This window comes from Lepisosteus platostomus, chromosome 2 (assembly GCF_059453375.1).
Source record: "Lepisosteus platostomus isolate fLepPlt1 chromosome 2, fLepPlt1.hap1, whole genome shotgun sequence".
Classification (NCBI taxonomy): domain Eukaryota; kingdom Metazoa; phylum Chordata; class Actinopteri; order Semionotiformes; family Lepisosteidae; genus Lepisosteus; species Lepisosteus platostomus.
Genome location: NC_142612.1, coordinates 39,590,685 through 39,603,632, shown reverse-complemented (window position 1 = coordinate 39,603,632; position 12,948 = coordinate 39,590,685).

Here is a 12,948-nt window from a genome sequence, read left to right as displayed (position 1 = left end):
AGTTACAAAGGGATTCAGTTGTCTGAAAAAACGCGTTTATTTCGGGCTGAAAAACACGTTTTCAAAAGTGTGCTGTTACTGCCCCATAACTTACATGGGGGTGACCAAACTTGCAGAAACATGTTTATTTCTGCTGAAAAACACGTTTTGACACTTTCTGCACACTGGGGTTAAGAGCTGAGTGTGTGGGCTCTTCTGAGTCTTGCAGTTACATAGGGATTCAGTTGTCTGAAAAAACGCATTTATTTCGGGCTGAAAAACACGTTTTCAAAAGTGTGCTGTTACTGCCCCATAACTTACATGGGGTTGACCAAACTTGCAGAAACATGTTTATTTCTGCTGAAAATCACGTTTTGACACTTTCTGCACACTGGGGTTAAGAGCTGAGTGTGTGGGCTCTTTTGAGCCTTGCAGTTACATAGGGATTCAGTTGTCTGAAAAAACGCGTTTATTTCGGGCTGAAAAACACGTTTTCAAAAGTGTTCTGTTACTGCCCCATAACTTACATGGGGTTGACCAAACTTGCAGAAACATGTTTATTTCTGCTGAAAATCACGTTTTGACACTTTCTGCACACTGGGGTTAAGAGCTGAGTGTGTGGGCTCTACTGAGTCTTGCAGTTACATAGGGATTCAGTTGTCTGAAAAAACGCGTTTATTTCGGGCTGAAAAACACGTTTTCAAAAGTGTTCTGTTACTGCCCCATAACTTACATGGGGGTGACCAAACTTGCAGAAACATGTTTATTTCTGCTGAAAATCACGTTTTGACACTTTCTGCACACTGGGGTTAAGAGCTGAGTGTGTGGGCTCTTTTGAGCCTTGCAGTTACATAGGGATTCAGTTGTCTGAAAAAACGCGTTTATTTCGGGCTGAAAAACACGTTTTCAAAAGTGTTCTGTTACTGCCCCATAACTTACATGGGGTTGACCAAACTTGCAGAAACATGTTTATTTCTGCTGAAAATCACGTTTTGACACTTTCTGCACACTGGGGTTAAGAGCTGAGTGTGTGGGCTCTACTGAGTCTTGCAGTTACATAGGGATTCAGTTGTCTGAAAAAACGCGTTTATTTCGGGCTGAAAAACACGTTTTCAAAAGTGTTCTGTTACTGCCCCATAACTTACATGGGGGTGACCAAACTTGCAGAAACATGTTTATTTCTGCTGAAAAACACGTTTTGACACTTTCTGCACACTGGGGTTAAGAGCTGAGTGTGTGGGCTCTTCTGAGTCTTGCAGTTACATAGGGATTCAGTTGTCTGAAAAAACGCGTTTATTTCGGGCTGAAAAACACGTTTTCAAAAGTGTGCTGTTACTGCCCCATAACTTACATGGGGTTGACCAAACTTGCAGAAACATGTGTATTTCTGCTGAAAATCACGTTTTGACACTTTCTGCACACTGGGGTTAAGAGTTGAGTGTGTGGGCTCTACTGAGTCTTGCAGTTACATAGGGATTCAGTTGTCTGAAAAAACGCGTTTATTTCGGGCTGAAAAACACGTTTTCAAAAGTGTGCTGTTACTGCCCCATAACTTACATGGGGGTGACCAAACTTGCAGAAACATGTTTATTTCTGCTGAAAAACACGTTTTGACACTTTCTGCACACTGGAGTTAAGAGCTGAGTGTGTGGGCTCTTCTGAGTCTTGCAGTTACATAGGGATTCAGTTGTCTGAAAAAACGCGTTTATTTCGGCCTGAAAAACACGTTTTCAAAAGTGTTCTGTTACTGCCCCATAACTTACATGGGGTTGACCAAACTTGCAGAAACATGTTTATTTCTGCTGAAAATCACGTTTTGACACTTTCTGCACACTGGGGTTAAGAGCTGAGTGTGTGGGCTCTACTGAGTCTTGCAGTTACATAGGGATTCAGTTGTCTGAAAAAACGCGTTTATTTCGGGCTGAAAAACACGTTTTCAAAAGTGTTCTGTTACTGCCCCATAACTTACATGGGGGTGACCAAACTTGCAGAAACATGTTTATTTCTGCTGAAAAACACGTTTTGACACTTTCTGCACACTGGGGTTAAGAGCTGAGTGTGTGGGCTCTTCTGAGTCTTGCAGTTACATAGGGATTCAGTTGTCTGAAAAAACGCGTTTATTTCGGGCTGAAAAACACGTTTTCAAAAGTGTGCTGTTACTGCCCCATAACTTACATGGGGTTGACCAAACTTGCAGAAACATGTTTATTTCTGCTGAAAATCACGTTTTGACACTTTCTGCACACTGGGGTTAAGAGCTGAGTGTGTGGGCTCTACTGAGTCTTGCAGTTACATAGGGATTCAGTTGTCTGAAAAAACGCGTTTATTTCGGGCTGAAAAACACGTTTTCAAAAGTGTGCTGTTACTGCCCCATAACTTACATGGGGGTGACCAAACTTGCAGAAACATGTTTATTTCTGCTGAAAAACACGTTTTGACACTTTCTGCACACTGGGGTTAAGAGCTGAGTGTGTGGGCTCTTTTGAGCCTTGCAGTTACAAAGGGATTCAGTTGTCTGAAAAAACGCATTTATTTCGGGCTGAAAAACACGTTTTCAAAAGTGTGCTGTTACTGCCCCATAACTTACATGGGGGTGACCAAACTTGCAGAAACATGTTTATTTCTGCTGAAAAACACGTTTTGACACTTTCTGCACACTGGGGTTAAGAGCTGAGTGTGTGGGCTCTTCTGAGTCTTGCAGTTACATAGGGATTCAGTTGTCTGAAAAAACGCATTTATTTCGGGCTGAAAAACACGTTTTCAAAAGTGTGCTGTTACTGCCCCATAACTTACATGGGGTTGACCAAACTTGCAGAAACATGTTTATTTCTGCTGAAAATCACGTTTTGACACTTTCTGCACACTGGGGTTAAGAGCTGAGTGTGTGGGCTCTTTTGAGCCTTGCAGTTACATAGGGATTCAGTTGTCTGAAAAAACGCGTTTATTTCGGGCTGAAAAACACGTTTTCAAAAGTGTTCTGTTACTGCCCCATAACTTACATGGGGTTGACCAAACTTGCAGAAACATGTTTATTTCTGCTGAAAATCACGTTTTGACACTTTCTGCACACTGGGGTTAAGAGCTGAGTGTGTGGGCTCTACTGAGTCTTGCAGTTACATAGGGATTCAGTTGTCTGAAAAAACGCGTTTATTTCGGGCTGAAAAACACGTTTTCAAAAGTGTTCTGTTACTGCCCCATAACTTACATGGGGGTGACCAAACTTGCAGAAACATGTTTATTTCTGCTGAAAAACACGTTTTGACACTTTCTGCACACTGGGGTTAAGAGCTGAGTGTGTGGGCTCTTCTGAGTCTTGCAGTTACATAGGGATTCAGTTGTCTGAAAAAACGCGTTTATTTCGGGCTGAAAAACACGTTTTCAAAAGTGTGCTGTTACTGCCCCATAACTTACATGGGGTTGACCAAACTTGCAGAAACATGTTTATTTCTGCTGAAAATCACGTTTTGACACTTTCTGCACACTGGGGTTAAGAGCTGAGTGTGTGGGCTCTACTGAGTCTTGCAGTTACATAGGGATTCAGTTGTCTGAAAAAACGCGTTTATTTCGGGCTGAAAAACACGTTTTCAAAAGTGTGCTGTTACTGCCCCATAACTTACATGGGGGTGACCAAACTTGCAGAAACATGTTTATTTCTGCTGAAAATCACGTTTTGACACTTTCTGCACACTGGGGTTAAGAGCTGAGTGTGTGGGCTCTTTTGAGCCTTGCAGTTACATAGGGATTCAGATGTCTGAAAAAACGCGTTTATTTCGGGCTGAAAAACACGTTTTCAAAAGTGTTCTGTTACTGCCCCATAACTTACATGGGGTTGACCAAACTTGCAGAAACATGTTTATTTCTGCTGAAAATCACGTTTTGACACTTTCTGCACACTGGGGTTAAGAGCTGAGTGTGTGGGCTCTACTGAGTCTTGCAGTTACATAGGGATTCAGTTGTCTGAAAAAACGCGTTTATTTCGGGCTGAAAAACACGTTTTCAAAAGTGTTCTGTTACTGCCCCATAACTTACATGGGGGTGACCAAACTTGCAGAAACATGTTTATTTCTGCTGAAAATCACGTTTTGACACTTTCTGCACACTGGGGTTAAGAGCTGAGTGTGTGGGCTCTACTGAGTCTTGCAGTTACATAGGGATTCAGTTGTCTGAAAAAACGCGTTTATTTCGGGCTGAAAAACACGTTTTCAAAAGTGTGCTGTTACTGCCCCATAACTTACATGGGGGTGACCAAACTTGCAGAAACATGTTTATTTCTGCTGAAAAACACGTTTTGACACTTTCTGCACACTGGAGTTAAGAGCTGAGTGTGTGGGCTCTTCTGAGTCTTGCAGTTACATAGGGATTCAGTTGTCTGAAAAAACGCGTTTATTTCGGGCTGAAAAACACGTTTTCAAAAGTGTTCTGTTACTGCCCCATAACTTACATGGGGGTGACCAAACTTGCAGAAACATGTTTATTTCTGCTGAAAAACACGTTTTGACACTTTCTGCACACTGGGGTTAAGAGCTGAGTGTGTGGGCTCTTCTGAGTCTTGCAGTTACATAGGGATTCAGTTGTCTGAAAAAACGCGTTTATTTCGGGCTGAAAAACACGTTTTCAAAAGTGTGCTGTTACTGCCCCATAACTTACATGGGGTTGACCAAACTTGCAGAAACATGTTTATTTCTGCTGAAAATCACGTTTTGACACTTTCTGCACACTGGGGTTAAGAGCTGAGTGTGTGGGCTCTACTGAGTCTTGCAGTTACATAGGGATTCAGTTGTCTGAAAAAACGCGTTTATTTCGGGCTGAAAAACACGTTTTCAAAAGTGTGCTGTTACTGCCCCATAACTTACATGGGGGTGACCAAACTTGCAGAAACATGTTTATTTCTGCTGAAAAACACGTTTTGACACTTTCTGCACACTGGGGTTAAGAGCTGAGTGTGTGGGCTCTTCTGAGTCTTGCAGTTACATAGGGATTCAGTTGTCTGAAAAAACGCATTTATTTCGGGCTGAAAAACACGTTTTCAAAAGTGTGCTGTTACTGCCCCATAACTTACATGGGGTTGACCAAACTTGCAGAAACATGTTTATTTCTGCTGAAAATCATGTTTTGACACTTTCTGCACACTGTGGTTAAGAGCTGAGTGTGTGGGCTCTTCTGAGTCTTGCAGTTACATAGGGATTCAGTTGTCTGAAAAAACGCGTTTATTTCGGGCTGAAAAACACGTTTTCAAAAGTGTGCTGTTACTGCCCCATAACTTACATGGGGGTGACCAAACTTGCAGAAACATGTTTATTTCTGCTGAAAATCATGTTTTGACACTTTCTGCACACTGGGGTTAAGAGCTGAGTGTGTGGGCTCTTTTGAGCCTTGCAGTTACAAAGGGATTCAGTTGTCTGAAAAAACGCGTTTATTTCGGGCTGAAAAACACGTTTTCAAAAGTGTGCTGTTACTGCCCCATAACTTACATGGGGGTGACCAAACTTGCAGAAACATGTTTATTTCTGCTGAAAAACACGTTTTGACACTTTCTGCACACTGGGGTTAAGAGCTGAGTGTGTGGGCTCTTCTGAGTCTTGCAGTTACATAGGGATTCAGTTGTCTGAAAAAACGCATTTATTTCGGGCTGAAAAACACGTTTTCAAAAGTGTGCTGTTACTGCCCCATAACTTACATGGGGTTGACCAAACTTGCAGAAACATGTTTATTTCTGCTGAAAATCACGTTTTGACACTTTCTGCACACTGGGGTTAAGAGCTGAGTGTGTGGGCTCTTTTGAGCCTTGCAGTTACATAGGGATTCAGTTGTCTGAAAAAACGCGTTTATTTCGGGCTGAAAAACACGTTTCAAAAGTGTTCTGTTACTGCCCCATAACTTACATGGGGGTGACCAAACTTGCAGAAACATGTTTATTTCTGCTGAAAACACGTTTTGACACTTTCTGCACACTGGGGTTAAGAGCTGAGTGTGTGGGCTCTTCTGAGTCTTGCAGTTACATAGGGATTCAGTTGTCTGAAAAAACGCGTTTATTTCGGGCTGGAAAACACGTTTTCAAAAGTGTGCTGTTACTGCCCCATAACTTACATGGGGTTGACCAAACTTGCAGAAACATGTTTATTTCTGCTGAAAATCATGTTTTGACACTTTCTGCACACTGGGGTTAAGAGCTGAGTGTGTGGGCTCTTTTGAGCCTTGCAGTTACAAAGGGATTCAGTTGTCTGAAAAAACGCGTTTATTTCGGGCTGAAAAACACGTTTTCAAAAGTGTGCTGTTACTGCCCCATAACTTACATGGGGGTGACCAAACTTGCAGAAACATGTTTATTTCTGCTGAAAAACACGTTTTGACACTTTCTGCACACTGGGGTTAAGAGCTGAGTGTGTGGGCTCTTCTGAGTCTTGCAGTTACATAGGGATTCAGTTGTCTGAAAAAACGCATTTATTTCGGGCTGAAAAACACGTTTTCAAAAGTGTGCTGTTACTGCCCCATAACTTACATGGGGTTGACCAAACTTGCAGAAACATGTTTATTTCTGCTGAAAATCACGTTTTGACACTTTCTGCACACTGAGGTTAAGAGCTGAGTGTGTGGGCTCTTTTGAGCCTTGCAGTTACATAGGGATTCAGTTGTCTGAAAAAACGCGTTTATTTCGGGCTGAAAAACACGTTTTCAAAAGTGTTCTGTTACTACCCCATAACTTACATGGGGGTGACCAAACTTGCAGAAACATGTTTATTTCTGCTGAAAAACACGTTTTGACACTTTCTGCACACTGGGGTTAAGAGCTGAGTGTGTGGGCTCTTCTGAGTCTTGCAGTTACATAGGGATTCAGTTGTCTGAAAAAACGCGTTTATTTCGGGCTGAAAAACACGTTTTCAAAAGTGTGCTGTTACTGCCCCATAACTTACATGGGGTTGACCAAACTTGCAGAAACATGTTTATTTCTGCTGAAAATCACGTTTTGACACTTTCTGCACACTGGGGTTAAGAGCTGAGTGTGTGGGCTCTACTGAGTCTTGCAGTTACATAGGGATTCAGTTGTCTGAAAAAACGCGTTTATTTCGGGCTGAAAAACACGTTTTCAAAAGTGTTCTGTTACTGCCCCATAACTTACATGGGGGTGACCAAACTTGCAGAAACATGTTTATTTCTGCTGAAAAACACGTTTTGACACTTTCTGCACACTGGGGTTAAGAGCTGAGTGTGTGGGCTCTTCTGAGTCTTGCAGTTACATAGGGATTCAGTTGTCTGAAAAAACGCGTTTATTTCGGGCTGAAAAACACGTTTTCAAAAGTGTGCTGTTACTGCCCCATAACTTACATGGGGTTGACCAAACTTGCAGAAACATGTTTATTTCTGCTGAAAATCACGTTTTGACACTTTCTGCACACTGGGGTTAAGAGCTGAGTGTGTGGGCTCTTTTGAGCCTTGCAGTTACATAGGGATTCAGTTGTCTGAAAAAACGCGTTTATTTCGGGCTGAAAAACACGTTTTCAAAAGTGTGCTGTTACTGCACCATAACTTACATGGGGGTGACCAAACTTGCAGAAACATGTTTATTTCTGCTGAAAAACACGTTTTGACACTTTCTGCACACTGGGGTTAAGAGCTGAGTGTGTGGGCTCTTTTGAGCCTTGCAGTTACATAGGGATTCAGTTGTCTGAAAAAACGCGTTTATTTCGGGCTGAAAAACACGTTTTCAAAAGTGTTCTGTTACTGCCCCATAACTTACATGGGGGTGACCAAACTTGCAGAAACATGTTTATTTCTGCTGAAAAACACGTTTTGACACTTTCTGCACACTGGGGTTAAGAGCTGAGTGTGTGGGCTCTTTTGAGCCTTGCAGTTACATAGGGATTCAGTTGTCTGAAAAAACGCGTTTATTTCGGGCTGAAAAACACGTTTTCAAAAGTGTGCTGTTACTGCACCATAACTTACATGGGGGTGACCAAACTTGCAGAAACATGTTTATTTCTGCTGAAAAACACGTTTTGACACTTTCTGCACACTGGGGTTAAGAGCTGAGTGTGTGGGCTCTTTTGAGCCTTGCAGTTACATAGGGATTCAGTTGTCTGAAAAAACGTGTTTATTTCGGGCTGAAAAACACGTTTTCAAAAGTGTGCTGTTACTGCCCCATAACTTACATGGGGGTGACCAAACTTGCAGAAACATGTTTATTTCTGCTGAAAAACACGTTTTGACACTTTCTGCACACTGGAGTTAAGAGCTGAGTGTGTAGGCTCTTCTGAGTCTTGCAGTTACATAGGGATTCAGTTGTCTGAAAAAACGCGTTTATTTCGGGCTGAAAAACACGTTTTCAAAAGTGTGCTGTTACTGCCCCATAACTTACATGGGGTTGACCAAACTTGCAGAAACATGTTTATTTCTGCTGAAAATCATGTTTTGACACTTTCTGCACACTGGGGTTAAGAGCTGAGTGTGTGGGCTCTTCTGAGTCTTGCAGTTACATAGGGATTCAGTTGTCTGAAAAAACGCGTTTATTTCGGGCTGAAAAACACGTTTTCAAAAGTGTGCTGTTACTGCCCCATAACTTACATGGGGGTGACCAAACTTGCAGAAACATGTTTATTTCTGCTGAAAATCATGTTTTGACACTTTCTGCACACTGGGGTTAAGAGCTGAGTGTGTGGGCTCTTTTGAGCCTTGCAGTTACAAAGGGATTCAGTTGCCTGAAAAAACGCGTTTATTTCGGGCTGAAAAACACGTTTTCAAAAGTGTGCTGTTACTGCCCCATAACTTACATGGGGGTGACCAAACTTGCAGAAACATGTTTATTTCTGCTGAAAAACACGTTTTGACACTTTCTGCACACTGGGGTTAAGAGCTGAGTGTGTGGGCTCTTCTGAGTCTTGCAGTTACATAGGGATTCAGTTGTCTGAAAAAACGCGTTTATTTCGGGCTGAAAAACACGTTTTCAAAAGTGTGCTGTTTCTGCCCCATAACTTACATGGGGTTGACCAAACTTGCAGAAACATGTTTATTTCTGCTGAAAATCATGTTTTGACACTTTCTGCACACTGGGGTTAAGAGCTGAGTGTGTGGGCTCTTCTGAGTCTTGCAGTTACATAGGGATTCAGTTGTCTGAAAAAACGCGTTTATTTCGGGCTGAAAAACACGTTTTCAAAAGTGTGCTGTTACTGCCCCATAACTTACATGGGGGTGACCAAACTTGCAGAAACATGTTTATTTCTGCTGAAAATCATGTTTTGACACTTTCTGCACACTGGGGTTAAGAGCTGAGTGTGTGGGCTCTTTTGAGCCTTGCAGTTACAAAGGGATTCAGTTGTCTGAAAAAACGCGTTTATTTCGGGCTGAAAAACACGTTTTCAAAAGTGTGCTGTTACTGCCCCATAACTTACATGGGGGTGACCAAACTTGCAGAAACATGTTTATTTCTGCTGAAAAACACGTTTTGACACTTTCTGCACACTGGGGTTAAGAGCTGAGTGTGTGGGCTCTTCTGAGTCTTGCAGTTACATAGGGATTCAGTTGTCTGAAAAAACGCATTTATTTCGGGCTGAAAAACACGTTTTCAAAAGTGTGCTGTTACTGCCCCATAACTTACATGGGGTTGACCAAACTTGCAGAAACATGTTTATTTCTGCTGAAAATCACGTTTTGACACTTTCTGCACACTGGGGTTAAGAGCTGAGTGTGTGGGCTCTTTTGAGCCTTGCAGTTACATAGGGATTCAGTTGTCTGAAAAAACGCGTTTATTTCGGGCTGAAAAACACGTTTTCAAAAGTGTTCTGTTACTGCCCCATAACTTACATGGGGGTGACCAAACTTGCAGAAACATGTTTATTTCTGCTGAAAAACACGTTTTGACACTTTCTGCACACTGGGGTTAAGAGCTGAGTGTGTGGGCTCTTTTGAGCCTTGCAGTTACATAGGGATTCAGTTGTCTGAAAAAACGCGTTTATTTCGGGCTGAAAAACACGTTTTCAAAAGTGTGCTGTTACTGCACCATAACTTACATGGGGGTGACCAAACTTGCAGAAACATGTTTATTTCTGCTGAAAAACACGTTTTGACACTTTCTGCACACTGGGGTTAAGAGCTGAGTGTGTGGGCTCTTTTGAGCCTTGCAGTTACATAGGGATTCAGTTGTCTGAAAAAACGTGTTTATTTCGGGCTGAAAAACACGTTTTCAAAAGTGTGCTGTTACTGCCCCATAACTTACATGGGGGTGACCAAACTTGCAGAAACATGTTTATTTCTGCTGAAAAACACGTTTTGACACTTTCTGCACACTGGAGTTAAGAGCTGAGTGTGTAGGCTCTTCTGAGTCTTGCAGTTACATAGGGATTCAGTTGTCTGAAAAAACGCGTTTATTTCGGGCTGAAAAACACGTTTTCAAAAGTGTGCTGTTACTGCCCCATAACTTACATGGGGGTGACCAAACTTGCAGAAACATGTTTATTTCTGCTGAAAATCATGTTTTGACACTTTCTGCACACTGGGGTTAAGAGCTGAGTGTGTGGGCTCTTCTGAGTCTTGCAGTTACATAGGGATTCAGTTGTCTGAAAAAACGCGTTTATTTCGGGCTGAAAAACACGTTTTCAAAAGTGTGCTGTTACTGCCCCATAACTTACATGGGGTTGACCAAACTTGCAGAAACATGTTTATTTCTGCTGAAAATCATGTTTTGACACTTTCTGCACACTGGGGTTAAGAGCTGAGTGTGTGGGCTCTTCTGAGTCTTGCAGTTACATAGGGATTCAGTTGTCTGAAAAAACGCGTTTATTTCGGGCTGAAAAACACGTTTTCAAAAGTGTGCTGTTTCTGCCCCATAACTTACGTGGGGTTGACCAAACTTGCAGAAACATGTTTATTTCTGCTGAAAATCATGTTTTGACACTTTCTGCACACTGGGGTTAAGAGCTGAGTGTGTGGGCTCTTCTGAGTCTTGCAGTTACATAGGGATTCAGTTGTCTGAAAAAACGCGTTTATTTCGGGCTGAAAAACACGTTTTCAAAAGTGTGCTGTTACTGCCCCATAACTTACATGGGGGTGACCAAACTTGCAGAAACATGTTTATTTCTGCTGAAAATCATGTTTTGACACTTTCTGCACACTGGGGTTAAGAGCTGAGTGTGTGGGCTCTTTTGAGCCTTGCAGTTACAAAGGGATTCAGTTGTCTGAAAAAACGCGTTTATTTCGGGCTGAAAAACACGTTTTCAAAAGTGTGCTGTTACTGCCCCATAACTTACATGGGGGTGACCAAACTTGCAGAAACATGTTTATTTCTGCTGAAAAACACGTTTTGACACTTTCTGCACACTGGGGTTAAGAGCTGAGTGTGTGGGCTCTTCTGAGTCTTGCAGTTACATAGGGATTCAGTTGTCTGAAAAAACGCATTTATTTCGGGCTGAAAAACACGTTTTCAAAAGTGTGCTGTTACTGCCCCATAACTTACATGGGGTTGACCAAACTTGCAGAAACATGTTTATTTCTGCTGAAAATCACGTTTTGACACTTTCTGCACACTGGGGTTAAGAGCTGAGTGTGTGGGCTCTTTTGAGCCTTGCAGTTACATAGGGATTCAGTTGTCTGAAAAAACGCGTTTATTTCGGGCTGAAAAACACGTTTTCAAAAGTGTTCTGTTACTGCCCCATAACTTACATGGGGGTGACCAAACTTGCAGAAACATGTTTATTTCTGCTGAAAAACACGTTTTGACACTTTCTGCACACTGGGGTTAAGAGCTGAGTGTGTGGGCTCTTTTGAGCCTTGCAGTTACATAGGGATTCAGTTGTCTGAAAAAACGCGTTTATTTCGGGCTGAAAAACACGTTTTCAAAAGTGTGCTGTTACTGCACCATAACTTACATGGGGGTGACCAAACTTGCAGAAACATGTTTATTTCTGCTGAAAAACACGTTTTGACACTTTCTGCACACTGGGGTTAAGAGCTGAGTGTGTGGGCTCTTTTGAGCCTTGCAGTTACATAGGGATTCAGTTGTCTGAAAAAACGTGTTTATTTCGGGCTGAAAAACACGTTTTCAAAAGTGTGCTGTTACTGCCCCATAACTTACATGGGGGTGACCAAACTTGCAGAAACATGTTTATTTCTGCTGAAAAACACGTTTTGACACTTTCTGCACACTGGAGTTAAGAGCTGAGTGTGTAGGCTCTTCTGAGTCTTGCAGTTACATAGGGATTCAGTTGTCTGAAAAAACGCGTTTATTTCGGGCTGAAAAACACGTTTTCAAAAGTGTGCTGTTACTGCCCCATAACTTACATGGGGGTGACCAAACTTGCAGAAACATGTTTATTTCTGCTGAAAATCATGTTTTGACACTTTCTGCACACTGGGGTTAAGAGCTGAGTGTGTGGGCTCTTCTGAGTCTTGCAGTTACATAGGGATTCAGTTGTCTGAAAAAACGCGTTTATTTCGGGCTGAAAAACACGTTTTCAAAAGTGTGCTGTTACTGCCCCATAACTTACATGGGGGTGACCAAACTTGCAGAAACATGTTTATTTCTGCTGAAAATCATGTTTTGACACTTTTTGCACACTGGGGTTAAGAGCTGAGTGTGTGGGCTCTTCTGAGTCTTGCAGTTACATAGGGATTCAGTTGTCTGAAAAAACGCGTTTATTTCGGGCTGAAAAACACGTTTTCAAAAGTGTGCTGTTACTGCCCCATAACTTACATGGGGGTGACCAAACTTGCAGAAACATGTTTATTTCTGCTGAAAATCATGTTTTGACACTTTCTGCACACTGGGGTTAAGAGCTGAGTGTGTGGGCTCTTTTGAGCCTTGCAGTTACAAAGGGATTCAGTTGCCTGAAAAAACGCGTTTATTTCGGGCTGAAAAACACGTTTTCAAAAGTGTGCTGTTACTGCCCCATAACTTACATGGGGGTGACCAAACTTGCAGAAACATGTTTATTTCTGCTGAAAAACACGTTTTGACACTTTCTGCACACTGGGGTTAAGAGC